A 15035-nucleotide genomic window follows, 5' to 3' on the forward strand; every position below is an offset into this window, starting at 1 on the left:
GGGTGCTATTACGCTCATTAGCACACTCACTAGGACACGTCCAAACTAATAGCCCACTTCAGCGCCGCAAAACGTTTGGAAAGCATTTCCCAGCCTTAATCGCGGGATACTTACGAAGTAACACTGCGTCTCCCTCCGACTAAGCGCGAGAACCCCCAAACTGCCCCGCCTGGCACCGGCACTTAGCCGCCCAAGCAGCCGCTCAAGCAGCCGACCGGCACCCGCCCGCACCTTATCACGGTACAAAACGCCGCGGCCCCCGGAGCTTCCACCCGCCGCACCTGCTCCGCCCGCAGCGCGACCCTCGAGGCGGAGTATGACCCTACCGCTGCTGGCGGCGCCGCTCCGCATGCTGCCCTCCGCTCGGCACAGCACGGCTCGGCGCGGCTGGGGCGGGGCCGGGGCGGGCGGAGGCGGGCCGGTAGCCCCAGCCCCGTGCGAACCGCGCCGGGCGCCCCGAGCCTCCAGCAAGGTGCACGGAACCACCGCGCGCAGTGGGAGCTTTTACCGCGCCCCCTCGTGGCTCCGCGGGCCGGGGCCGTTCGGGCGCCCACCTGCGGGCTCGGATCGGGCTCCGCGTTCAGCCCGACGGGGGAGATTTCCTCCTTCACGGCATTGCAAATTGGAGAAGTGGGAGGCCGTCACTGCGTCCGGCGGAGCTTGAAATAGGGAACCCAGAAATGACTTTCCTTTGTTTAGACTCGGTATTTGAGGAAGCTGAAGGCCTGTCACATATTAGGAAGGTTTAATGCTACGAGTACATGGAAAAACTACCAGAAATAAAGGACTGTGATAGAGCGAATGTTGTTCGTGCTACAGTTGCTTGGTTTTGATCAACACAACCATCTTGCTAATGTGGAAGTAAGGTTTCATAAAAGAAAGGATGCAGAAATGAATTGGAGTCACTCAACTTACTGCAGCAAGGAGGGGAAATGCTCTGTGGGCAAAGCACGTATCTAAATGCTTGATAAAAAACCTCAGCAGACTCTATGGTTCCATGTAGGTAACTGACAGCATTCATAAATGCTTTGACACGTGCCACACAGCCACCGTACCCTGAGTGACCTGGGAGGTGCCTGGAGGAGCAGGACACTTGGCTCTCAAGATAAGGAGCTACCTGAGCTATCTCACATTTGCTTGCCCTGAACCAAATGTAAAACTGCCTGGGAGAACATGGAGAGAAACAGGGTAAGGAGCTGTGGCCCTGCTCACCTACACAGCTGGGTGAAGCACAATCCGTAAGGAGCCGAGCACTCAGCCAACCCTCTGAAATCATTTCTCAACATCAGGGTACTCTGCACAACAAAATTTCTCTCATTTGGGTTGAAATGTGTCTTCGAGCTTCTTGAGTCTTTCTTGGCTGAACCTCACTTTTATTCGGTCATTTACTTTTGAGTTGCAGTATGTTTATCTGGCTTATATAACTATGGGAGAGTATGTGTACTTTTCCCTTAAAGTGATATAAGTAAAACAACAACAACAAAGAAGGTACATATCATTTTCCTCTTATCAGAAAGAATGCAGATCTTTAGCAGCCTTGAGGAAAACAAGAACAAAGAATGAGAAAATGCTCTTGGCAAACTTTCAGCAGAGGTAATCTGTAGTTAGCAGGGAATGGGTGTGTAATAAAGAAATGGTATCAGCCTGACTGAAAGTCTTCCTAGCTTAGGCCCAGCACTGGGAGCAATGTGGAAGAGTTTCCTCCACAGAGAACCCAGAAAATACAAAGTCAAACTTAATTTAACCTCCCCTGGAAAATATTCCAAAACTTTCTTCTTTAGGAACGATGCTTACAGCACTGACCTCCTGTGCACCTCTTCACCTTTACCAGGGCTGCTCCTCCCTCCATTCCTCTCAGTAGTTTCTAAGTGTAAAGAAAAGCAACCCTCTCCTGCCAAATGCCTCCAGGGTGTCTCAGCACACCCTGAAGAAGGGAGGCATGTAGGGGGCTGCACACACCAGGGAGACCTTGTTCTAGTGCCCATGGTCAGTGTGTTTGCTGATTAAATACTTGGCCTTTGAAAATGGCCAGAAGATGAATGTACAGTTCACACTCGCTAATTTTAACTCTAATCATAAACATCTTTTTAAGTTATGTGCCATTAGATATTACTTAATTGGAATTAAGAAATATTTTATACAGTCACACCCACTTCTTTCCAAAGGAAAACATAGCTTAGGTACAGCCTAATCTCTCTGGCTAAGATGAATACACTTTGCTAAAGCTCAGTTTAATAAATACTAATCAAGAACTACCAAATCTGCCATTACATGTGGTTCTGTTGGCTACTGTAGCCCAACCTCCCTTACATGAAGCATGGGACATAAAAGGAAAGCATAAAGGGAAGCAGTGCCTTCCCTAGGTGCTCCAGGGCCTCCCCTTCTCCCTTTTCCAGCAAGACCATGTTCCTAAAGCATTAATTTTAACAGCACAGCTGCTTTGTACTTCATTTTCTTTGCTCCGGCTTAGCTGTCCTCCCCCTTTTAAAGGATAGGAAAAAGGAGTAAGAATATGAAAAACAATCCAGCCTTATCAACTCATAAAGCTATGCCTGCTAACTGTCGCAGGATGTTCATCTCCTCACTGTGGCTTATTATATAAAGCACTCTCCTTCCTGACATGTGCAAGCTTTTACAAATTCTTGTAAATGTAATACTATCTACATATCCAACACAATAAAAGTCCTTCTTGTGGTATTTAAACATTCTGTCTGATCTTTTCTTATTAATTATGGATTTATTTAAAGTTAAATTCTACTTTTTTAAACAAAAGAGATGCTCTGGTTGGTAGTGTTGCAGCCTGTTTTTGGGGGAGTCCATGCTGAATTCACTCCCCCACCACTCACCCCCTTTATTCCTTTGAGCAAGTCCTGCATGTATTTTGAGTATATTGGTTTGTGATCTACAGGGTAAGTTAATAAGATTGCCCCACAGAGGCTCATGAGGTTGAAATGCTTGTATGAAGGTAAAAATCTTCACAATTTATTACAACCCGTAATAAGGCACTGCTGGTAGCATTAATATTTTCCTGCTTATGGTTTAAAGTTTGTCGTCATAATCATCTCTGTTGAAAATCAGTAGCTACATACTCTCCTTCAATAACGCTCTGGAGTTTTGTTTCTGTTTTTAAATGAACATGTAAAGCCATTAGAGTGGTTCTTTTAAAGGAATTTAGCTTTACAGATGATGGGAAACAGATCTAAGGAAAGGAAGCTAATTTCTTTATGTGGGAGCATGATTTTCCAGGAGCGTGGAATAGCTGGATTTTCTTACCACATGTGCAGGAAATAGCCCTTCCTACCCGAGCCTGAATGTGTCAGATAATGCCCTTAATGAAATTACTCCAGTGTGAGACACCTCATAAGCAGCATCACTGCTCAAGCTTCTAAACACATTAACAGATTTACACATGTCTCTCGAGGTAGAGTTTAAAGCACTGTTCATTGGTAAACAGCAAATATTTAAACAATTCTACAAGATCCCTGTTGCCTAATTAAAAGCAACAACAACAATCCCAACAAAACCAGAAACAAAAGCACAACAGGGAGAAGTACCAACAGAACACACCTAACTAATTTCCTAGCCCTCTTCCCACAGTCAACAGCAAGTTCATGAACTAGGGAAGATGAGGGATGAGTCTTTTATCCTCCAACACCATCCCTGGTGTCATGTTTGGTTGGTTTGGTTTGTTTTTGTTTCCATACGTGAATGTTTTCTCTGATCTTTTGATAGAAAGGGAACAAAGTTTGTCTGACACAGTTTATAGATACAAATCTAGGAAATTTCACTTTTTGAATAACATCTCTTTGCTGGTTAAATCTCCCTGAAGCTAGAACAGATTTTACTGACCCAAAATTATTAATCATACACCAAATCTGAGCACAGCACAATCTCTTGCTTCCCATATAATTCTGGATTATGATTCTTAGACGCTTTGGTAGAGTTATCAGAGAATCCCACACTTTTGCTTCATCTGCACTTCTGCATCGGATGCCATTTTGTCAGAGTGCCGCTCTGCTGCCATCTGTCACACAGCAACAACACAGAATGGAACACTGGTGAGGAGGTTCAGCCTTTACTGCTGTACCACCATCCTCAGCCTCTGACATTTTGGACTAATGTAATAAAAGGAGGCAACACTTTCAGAGCAGCCATCGTATAAACAGTTGCAATATTTTTCCCCCTTTTTCTGCCCTGTTAAAATATTTAGTTATCCAAAGGGAAGGGGTTATATTTGGATACTTTCCCTCAGGAATAAGATAATTATTTAATTTTATTAATGACAAATTGTCTGTACTCTCAGGGCTTTAGTCCACAGATATTTTATATTTTCATTTCTGTCATTTGGGTTTCTGTGCACAAATGCAGTTTTGATTCTGCTTCTGTTTTTCAGAAATCACTACTCTGAGAAATGCATTTGAAAGAACATCAAAGGCATAGATGTATTTATTCTCCCACTGAACTAAATGGCAAAATCTCACTGATATTAGAGAGTAAATGATCAAGTAATTAAACATTGTTGTGCATGGATTCCTATACGCTTTGGACTAGACCTAGCTAGTCCTTGCAGCTGTGCTGCCTCTAGTTCTGCTGACAAATGAATCTCTGTAAAACTAACCAACCAAGCTCAACAAAGCTGATAAGATTTCCTTCCTGCACTGCTGTGCTAACACCTTTCCTGAAATGTATTCTCAGTTTGGTCATACTTGATTTCAGATTAAGACTTGCAGAGCAAAATTAAACTTAAATGCCAAGTAGAATTATAAAGAAATTTAAGTTGATACATAGTCTTTCAAGCTAAATGAGTCCAGGCGGTGTAGAGATGGTAAATAAACTCTGCTTTGCTGGGGATCTAAAACATCTGCATGCGCCGGTAACTGTCAGCTACTTAGAAGATGTCACACTGCTAAGTGGCCAGCTGGGTTGCTTCAGATTATATCAGGAGGAAAATAAACATGTATGTGATAAAAGATTTAGGGGGAATTAAAAAAAAACCAACACAATAAGAAATAGCAAACAAACAAATTAAAATCCCCAAAACTATAGAAGTGAGTGCTTGGCACGCAGCCGCATGAAAATAGCTCCTAGAATGTGACTGTCTGTCAGTGAAAAGCATGAAGCCGTATGAATTTACTCTTAACAATTCCGACCATCATCAGCAAGTACCTGACATTATTCCTTGTCTGTGGGAAACCTTCTGTCAGAGACAAAGATCACTTTCCGGATGCTTTGATGTTAGCATATTAAATCTTAGCAGAGACTTTATTTAATTAAATGTTATTTATGTTTTGTGGGTGTTACTGAACAAAGTCTTCACTGAGTGTCACTAATGGAAGGAAGACAAGTGTGAGCCAGTGAAGACCATGGTTATTATTAGTCTGAGTGCAGAGATAGTCTCTGGTGGTAATTTTGGGAAGCTGCTGCTCCTCAGGCACCTGAAAGCTCAAGCGGACTTCCTAGCTCAAGGATGGAACTACAGTACTTCTAACTGCCATGCTCCTGGTTTCACAGGCAGATTCTCTCATTCTTCATGTTTGAATTAAACATATGAAGTTAGCCCATGCTACCATGTTTCATTAACGTGTCTGTTCTCTTGAGCATACCCCCATGCTAGAACTTTAGTGGTGACTCCCTCTTTTCCCATTCTTAGGAAGGGAGTTACTGTCTTTGGCAGTTCCAGAGTTTACTTCAGGAGTTTCTAGTGACTGATCATTTGCTTTGCAGTGTTATGCTTTATTAGAGAAGATATGCCCTTACTTCTTGAGCTTAGCCAGAGAGGAATGGCTAGGAAGAAGATCAATTTATTTTTAAAAAATATCTTATGCAAACATTTCTTACTTGCTCTATGGAGATAATAGAAAACAACCAGCAACTGTTGGGTATCTGTTTTGTCTGTTGTACATTATTGTCTGTCTTGACAGCATAAAATAAATCAATTATATGCATTCAACTCCCACTTTGTTTAAAACAAAGTTGCTAAGAAACAGGAGTTATGCATAATTAAAGCCCTTACCAGCAGCATTCATACAAAAGCCTTAAACTTAGCCATGACACACTTAGAGACTATTACAGGGAAACCTGAGAGCAAACCTGTAGTCTGGGCAAAGAAGTGTGAAATCTATTGCTCTGTCTTAATTAGGACTCTGGCCAATGTATAATTACAGCTTGCATAGTTCCTTCCCATATCCTGGATTTTCTAGGAAACGTCCTTTGATGTCATTGTCATTTTTGCTCTCACGTTTGCTGGTTTTTTTTCAGAATGATGTGGATAGGGAAAAAGGGAATAACCACAGATTTATAGATTCCACTGAAGCTGTGCTTATTATGGTTAGCTATAGTTCAGCAAAAATGGTATTGATGAATATACAATTTTTCTTGATCTGTAGGTTTTCATTTCAATCTGATCTATGTGGTTTACAAATATTCCTATTTGTAAACTTTGTTCAGAAATACTTGGTTATTGTGGTTCAGAAGGTAAGTTTATGCTCAGTGAAAAATGCATACTGACATCTTTTGCTACTATGCTTACTGGTAAAAAAAAGAAAATTCTATTCAGTGTCCTACCTTGTACTAGAGTCAATCCCATAGTCATTCAAACCAATAACCAGCTTTTCTTCTGACCTCAATCAACTGTAAAAGAAAGAAAAAAGACCTCTGTTAAAAGCAAGGATTCCACAGTTCTCACTGGAGGCCAAACTGCAGCACAGCAACACAATTGTTAAAGCAGATATTCATGACATTCATAGGGCACCCATAGTGCAAACACAAAAGAGGCGTTTCCTTAAATCTGGTGTTTTAAAGTTATTAGTTGTATGCCTCTAACTCTATAGGTAGATAGTTCATATCAACCTCAACCACAGGAAAATTATCTTTCAAAGATTGGAATTCTTGCATTTCTGGGTAAAAATTAAATCAGTGCTCTCAAACTGCTGCTCAGGAATATGTTCTTGAAAGTTTAATTGCTTTTTAACTTCCTACTGCAACTTCAGTTTTTCTACTTTGTACTCAGCCACAGCAGTACTGATGGTTTCTCTTTCTTATCTGATCATAGAAAAAAATGTGGCTTATTCCTGTTTCCACCCTTTCATCCCTGGTTTCTTAAATGAAGCCTAGAGCCATTTACCTCTCTAACCTTATGTGATAATTAGGTTGTTCAAGCTTAGTCAACTATAGTTCTCTCAGTTAAACTGGCCCCTTTCCAGCACAGACAGTTTTCCATAAATGGTTCAGGAAGAGTTCTGTCTTACCAACTCTTCTGTCAGAGAAGCTCAGCACTGACATAAAGGGACAAGAGCCATGTTCTATCAAAAGCCCCTACTACTGCTTCCCTGCAGGACACCAGGCTCTGCAGCGCCACGTTTCCTAGCACCACTTTGATGGTGGCTTACAACTTGATAGAGAGGTGTCACCTCATGAAATGCCACCAGCAAACAAGGTTAACACCAGAAGGCTTGCCGGACAGCCTTCTTTAAATTGCTTAGTTTTTCTTAGCTCACGTGATCTCATTGGATCACAGCACATTACTGCTCTTGACAACCTGTAAAATATTTTTATGAACTCCGTGATTTGGTATTTAAACACGTCACATCAGCAACCTTAAACAATCAAGTGTGTCTCAAAGAGAGAGCTTTTTGCATTTGTACCATCTGCCAATAACTTTCTAGTCTCTGTGCGAGGATTAAAAAAAAAAAAAAAAAAAGGGGGGGGGGGGTGGAGGGGGGGGGTACTGTTTAAATAAAATAAAAGAAAAAGGAAAAAAAGGACCTGAGCATCTGCAAATTTATCAACAGAGTAGCTCAGGGTAGCTGGCATCTTTCCACTTTCCTGCTAGCACATACCGAGAGTTTGAAACAGCAGATTTCAACTGGTGAGGGAAGAGCCTGAACAAATACAGAGAGCCAAACCCACTTTGAACTCTCTGGAACAGTAACAGTAGCATTTAGGGGGGAGAAACAAAGTCTGTGCACAAGTGCATTTTTGTAACAGCTGAAATGATAACATTTAGCAACTGCCACATTCCCTGAGGAAATCCTGTTGAGCAGAAACCGAGTCCATCAGCCTGTCACATGATCATTCCATGTTGTTCACAGCACTGACATTTCTTTCAAAAACCCTTTAACAGGTTATTTAAAATTCATGCATGAGGGTGATCCAAGAAACTCAGCATAACTGAAGAGTCTTCCTCTGCCACTCTTACTTTCTGATGTGAATGTATTTCTTTCTGCTCCTGAAGAGCTTCTTTTAGCTGTATTATTGCAATTGCTTAATGTGCAGCAATTATACAGCTGCTTAGAGAGGCATCCATCATCACATGTTCAACAACATATTGTTTAACAAAGTGTAAGCTAAAAACTACACAGTACTTTCAGTATCAGAAAAAAAAAGTCAGTTTGAAATAACATCACAAAGTTCAAATGGTTTCTCTGCTTTTAGTGGCACAGAACTCCCTGCTGATCTAGAGAGCCCTGTCTGGCCTTTTACTTTCACCCACAATGCTAAATGTCTGTTGTCAGACAACAAACACCAGTTTAGATATATGTAGGTAACTCAGATTTCAGAAAACTACAGCCCCTATTTAACAGACTGTGTCAGAGAATGGGTCTCTGTAAAACTTCACAGATGAAACTTTTTGTAATAAGAAGTTCTCAATTTCACACAGATTTACATCTCTCAAGGATCATGTTAACTGCATGGTTTCCTCCAGGAACCTTGCCACTGCTCTTATCATTTACTCCAGGCAGTGAGAGAGTAGGGACTTTTTTTAGTGCACAGAAGTGGTACTCCTAGCTAAAGTGCACATTTTACTCTGTGCTCACGGAGAGAAAATGTGTATGAACTTTTTATTTCACAATATACTCGGATTTTGGAAAGCTGCCCACTCTTGCCTTCTGTTTTGCTTAAAACATTAGTCAACAAAGCATCAGGAAGCATCTTAAACTAAACTAATATCTGCATGTCATTATTTGTAAATGTGTCGGTGCCTGCCTGGAGGCAACAGAACCCATAATATTGCATTTACTTTTATTCATATTTACTTTTCTCTTTTTTAATAAGGGTTTTTCTACAGCAACTGTTGGTTGCAGGCTTTAGTTCAGCCTGCCCTTGGTGCTGAACACAGTCACACTAGCAGCTCTGTGCAGTGGCAAAGGAAGGTCAGCTGAGAACAAGGGGCTGGATCTACTCCCAGGGCCTGGCTAGGCTGTATTCCTAGCACTTCTTTGGACAAACATGCAAAGTTTAATGAAGTCAGTGGAAAAACTCCCACTTGTTTTGGTTAGCTTTGAATCCAGCTGTAAATTAGGAACATTTGATTTTAGTTTCCTTAGTTGTCCACAATGTATTTTTTTCCCTTGGTGTTAACAACATAGTTCCTTCTTTAAACAATGACAGAACTGTTCCTTTTGGTCAAATGACCAGTTTGTTAGAGAGTTACACTATAACATGACCAGATAGTGATCCTAACAGTGCTGCTAACTCAGGAGGGAACAAAACATGCCCTTTCTGGTTTTGTGGGTAAAGTCATTGACTTCAAGGGATTTGCATAACATTCTGCTGCACTTTGAATTCAGCATGCATTGAAATGCCATTCTGAAATGAGGGATTGGCTGTTATCTTACCTTTGCAGAAGAACAAAGTCATAGTTCTAGAAAAACTACAGAAATGATACAGAAACTCAAAGGCAACTTAATAATTTAGCAGTGTAATGCAGTATTAACAGTGAAGCAGTATTAACTGAGGAATGTCAATATCCTGTGCCCCTTTCCTTGCTTCCTCCATGTGTGTGACACATGACATACATAGTATACCACAGAAGAAAGCACAAAGGAAGCCCACAGTAAATAAGGATTTTGTTGGTTTAATAAGGATAACATTAAAGAAATATGCATTCTTGTAATAAAAAAAATATAGAACCTGAAAAAAGAGGGTAGTTAGCAGGACAGTTTACATTGAAGTTTAAGTTCCCTACATATTTTTCTGAGTAAGATAAAGATGTAAAGAAAGACTACTAAGTAATTAAAACAATCTGCTTTTTAGTCAGTTTTTCTTACTTTTTTTCAATCCAATTTTCCATTAAAAACACCGGTCTTTTGCAATGGACAACATCTATGCAGTCGTGTATCAGTAGAATTTGCTTTCTGAGTAATGATCTTCCCTCCAAACATTTTCTATTTATAAACTCCCTTAAGCATTTTGCAATATGTTTCCTGTTCAGACATACCACTTAATCACCAGAAAATGACTCAACCAATCAGACCAGGATCTTCCTGGCCTCCAAACAAACTGAGGAATCAATACTAGTTAGGAAAATTATTAACATTCTCAAAACTTGACATATTAGTCAAAACACTGATGCCTAGGCCATATTTTAATAGATGAGAAATATGTTAGAAATTATTTACCTTGTCAGTAGAAGCAATTAAACTCATTCAGCAAGAACAAAAATATTCTGCTTATTCAATAGCTCTAAAATGCTTTACATTTCTGGAATTGCTCTACCACATTGTATTTTTAAAATGAAAAAAAGTAGGTTTGTGACCAAGATTTGTAACAGGATAAACCCTCCTGCTTCTCTTTGTAGGTCTGGGCTGAGAATTGTTATAAAAAAGTGCTTGGTTATTATTATTATTTTACATTAAAAAATGCCTGAGAAACACAATACTGTCATTTTCAATGCATTTACCAGCACATTTCTTTTTCAGCTCTAGGATGTCAGAGATCTTGTTATATTTTCTGTGCACAAAAATGAATGCTAGTTAATTTTTATATGTATGTCATATGTACAAAATATGTTTCACCCAGAATGTATTTCTGTAAAAAAAAAAAAAAAAGAATACAAACAATAAAGCATCTCAATTCTCCTTTCAAGAGCAGAAGCATTACCAAAAGTTAATCACACAGTTTCATTTTAAATCTTTAACTACACAATTATTGTTTGCAGAGCCATAATAGAAACAACTACAGAAATTCTTCTACACTCTACACTAAAATCAGAGAAGAAGAAATGCTCTGTTTTGCCAAGATGTCAAACACCGTGTTTCTGGCATTTCAACTGAGTTTAGAGACAGCTCTCCCTTCTTGTTGTCCTAGCCTAGATGTACCAACAAAGCAACAAAATATTCCTGACTCTTTGGAATCTCCTGAAGGACATAATCTGCAAATAAATCTGAAATCTCTAACACCTGCCACAGAAAAAAAAAAATAAAAAAATTAGTATTTAATAGCATTACTAATGCCAGTTTGTCATTATGAGGATGCTAAGACCTACCCTGCTTTGCAGCTGTGGATGCTGAAGCTCATGGAAATAAATGATGAAATGATGATAGCAAACAGCCAGGCTGGGGATGCAATTGAAAAGCTTTTACACCTAGTTCAATTTTTCACCTTCATATATACCAACCACATGCCCATATCCACCTTGCTGTCATTATTTTCAGTTGTAAATGAGGAGAACAAAGCTTAGAAGTTGCAAGATTTACCCAAAATCTTTTCTGTTACCAAATAGTTTCTAAATCAAATGCAGGAAGGAATAATCATTTACAGTTTATGAGACCCTGGTGTGTTAAGCAGAAGAATGGCCTTGATCAATAGCAAGAAAATGATCCACATTTGATATTTGTTTCAATTTTTAAAATTATTATTATTATTTATCAGACAGAACAGTTGATCTTTCTAATCCAAGTGGCTTCCTTTGAGCAAACTTTTAAACATGTTATAAGTGACAAAGGAAGGTGGTAAATGACAACCCAAAGGAGGGCTACTGAAATGAAACCTATTTCATATTAACAAAAGTAACTTCCTATCACAAGTCTTAATGAAGGATATGCCATTTATGGATGTGTGCATAGCACGGCGATATATGCACCCATCTTGTACTGACCTGATTCCAGGCCAAAAGTGGTTGGAAAAATAAGGATGCTGTATCATCTGACATACAATGTCATTCTGATAAATGTCCGAGGTCACATTCCAGTGCTATCATCGCTGGCCTTTCATCTGCAGAAGCTGTTCTCTTGCTTTAACAGCCAACAGCACAACAGTAACTTGAAAGCAGCTGAAAAACATAAAAGGATAACTACCATAGAAACATCAAGGAAAAGAAAATCAAAATACTAGGATGTTTTCAGCTATAAATGTAGCTTCAAACTTCTATTCCAAGCTTGATTTAAAATACCTACCCTTCTACATCACTATAGACTTACTGTGGGTTCTGCAAGGAAGATTAACAGAAAATGCAAACAACGAACTAGCATTAGCAAAGCTTTGTATATTTCAGTATCTACACAATGTCAAGATTTCTCCTGTTTCTTGCATTTCAGGATCCATATTTATTTACCTCAGATATCAATTGATATTGTTGTGTTAATAACAAAGTCGCCTGTCAAACTCTAGATGTGCTTTGCTAGGTCTTTGCTTTCAATCAGGAAGAAAAAAAGAAGGACATAGGCAGATTCTTACATAAGATACGCCTCCCTCTTTTATTGTGAGCCAAAGTTATTTCAACTGATCAAATGTGGGACAAGGTAACTTAGACTTCTGGAAATCAAAAACCTTTGTGGTTCTATGTTATGCATATATTTACTGGGAGAGGAAAGAGAGACGGGTCTACGATGTCATCTTAAGTTGTCCTGCTAACCCAGGGAAAGTACATGTGACCCCTGCCCTATAGCTGCAAGAAGCTTTAAAATGTTTTAAAATAGATTTGGACAACTGCCTACGTCTGAATGCATGAGGCTTTACTCTGCAACAGAGAGGAAGGAAAAAAGGAAAGAAGGGAACTGGATTAAAAAGAGAACTCCTCACATAAACCTGGATAAAATAATTTTACTGAGACCTCAGCATCTCTTTTCAAATTATTAGGAAATAAAGGTTTGAAAGTCCATACAAGTCAGCCAAGGTATAATTAAGCAGTTTAACAGCGTACCTCTTTTTCAGCAAACCATCAGCATATAAGAAGTTTTTAGACTATATGGAGCAAAATGAGATGTATACAGTAGAGAAAAACAGGTAAACTTGTACAAGGCACTAGCATTGCTACGAAGGCCTGCTACTTATATAGTGTATATCCATCCACTTCAGTGGAAGGAAACTTGCCATGTTTCTTCTTTCCAGCTTCTCTCGTATGGTAAGACTGGAATGGGTGTAAATTGCAAACCAGATAGAGTTCACTTTGCTCACATCCCATCCATAGATGTACAGTGAGTCTTACTGAGGAAGTTCTTCCCTAACTTGGCTTCTAAAAAAGTCTCAGTACCCAAATAAGGGTATTCTGCCTCCTAACTGGAAAAGCAGCATAAGCACATTTTTATACACGCAGCAAGTTCAAGAGACTACCATCCATTTAGCTTCATCCCACTTCTACCAACTACAGTGGCACAGGATTAAATCTGTATTTAAGTGATAAGAAAAGAACTTAATTTCTTAGAACAAATTATTTTCTCTATATTCTTTGATATTGTTTCAGAAAGTGCCCGGACATGACAGAAGAGTAAAGCTGTGGTCAGAACAGAAGAAATGATCTCTAAGCTCAGTTACATAGTTTGCTATAACTTTCTGCACCTATATAATGAAGGCAAACATGAGAATTAAAGGAAGGCAGGAAAGCAGTACTACAGCCACATGCAACTAAATACGCCGATTCAGGTCAAGTTAGAGAGGCTTAGGAAGCGATTGTCCTGGTAGCTAGTAGTTAGTGCTCACTCAAGTGCAGCAATAGCACATCATCTGACAATAACGCTATAATGCAAATTAAATGGATAATCTTAAGTCATGCGAAATTGAACATTAAGGCACTCAGAAAGTATTGGCTCGTTTTAAAATCTTTCTCTGCTTTCACTAGTTCTGAAAACTTCTGGGTGGTTTGTTGTATGTGGAATTAGAATATAACAGAAATGGAACCATGCCTTCCACTGTTTTGACACACTGAATATACCTTTGATAGCAGACAAAATGCTAACTACCAGTAGGAAACAGGGATTCAAACGAAAATAAATACACGTATTATCATCATTTAATCTGATTACCTGTCTAACATGGACTAAAGAATCTCACTTGATTCCAAACATATACTTCTACTTGCATTATAGTACACATCTGAGAAATAATTCTTTTTTTTAAGTGCTCAAATATTAGAGAGGCTTCTGCATGCCAAGGAAAACTGCACCAAGAACTAGTTTGCCTCAGAATACAACAACAAAATGCTGCAGGTTATTTGTGGTTTGAATGTATCTAGTTTCTGCTTCCAAATTTAGAGTGTTTCTTTTGCTTGATTGTAGAGCTGGCAGTCACTTTTCCTTTACTAGTGAGTTGTGGCAAGGCCTGAGTCTGGGATTAAACAAGTAAACTAACCTTTGTTAGACTCATCCTCTATAAGCACCAGTAATGACAGATGTTAATATTCTATTACGTTATTTAAGTGATCATGCCTTATCAAGTGATTCAGGTCAGGTTTTATGAGTGATTCAGGGTCATCAGCATTTTCATGATATTTCAACACAGAAAACAAATGATTTGGCTTAACTTAGACATAGTAAAGCTAAGTATTCTTCTCTTATAACCACATTTTCAGCCTGACAATTATTTAGCAATTTAATATAGCATTTTTTGTGTTTGTTTTTGTTGTTTTGTTTTGATGTCAAATGGTATTAATTATTACTGTAAGCCTTTTATTTTCTTATCACAATCCATCTCAGGGGGCTGAAAGGCTGCTCTGGATCATGCATAGTAGCTATGGAAAGGAACAAAACTTGATACTGGGGATCTTCATAGATGAGGTACATAAACCAGAAAAAATAATTTCCAGTTTCATGCATAGAATTGATGCCCTTGACTCTGGAACAGCAAGACCCAGCTTATACTGGCCCTAAACCCACTGACCCAAGAACAAACAAATAACCGTCAAACAAAATCAGAACACCAAATAGGACAAATAACATTTTGAAAACTCACAGCAATATTTTGTCTGTTCTAAAGAATTTAAACATTTTAGCAACTCGCAGCTAATATTCTGAAGGCTTTTTCTAAGTCAAGCTGTATTC

The 15035-nt window shown here is 39.2% G+C and overlaps 1 protein-coding gene across 36 annotated transcripts in view; it reads right to left on the minus strand.

Annotated features, from left to right (window-relative positions):
• The window catches only part of MICAL2 (microtubule associated monooxygenase, calponin and LIM domain containing 2), a 155362-nt gene that overhangs the window by 124864 nt on the left and 15463 nt on the right, over positions 1 to 15035 (minus strand). For 27 of the 36 annotated variants that reach the window (XM_085548434.1, XM_085548451.1, XM_085548450.1 and 24 more), the window contains exon 1: positions 327 to 463. The gene's annotated coding sequence lies outside the window, so the exon portion shown is untranslated. Of the gene's footprint in view, positions 1 to 114; positions 464 to 6564; positions 6631 to 11878; positions 12053 to 15035 lie in introns of those variants that run through there. The other 9 variants (XM_085548427.1, XM_085548460.1, XM_085548463.1 and 6 more) reach the window with 4 other exon arrangements.

Source organism: Coturnix japonica, chromosome 5 (assembly GCF_054131305.1).
Source record: "Coturnix japonica strain WE chromosome 5, WE-NBRP24, whole genome shotgun sequence".
In the NCBI taxonomy this organism is placed as follows: domain Eukaryota; kingdom Metazoa; phylum Chordata; class Aves; order Galliformes; family Phasianidae; genus Coturnix; species Coturnix japonica.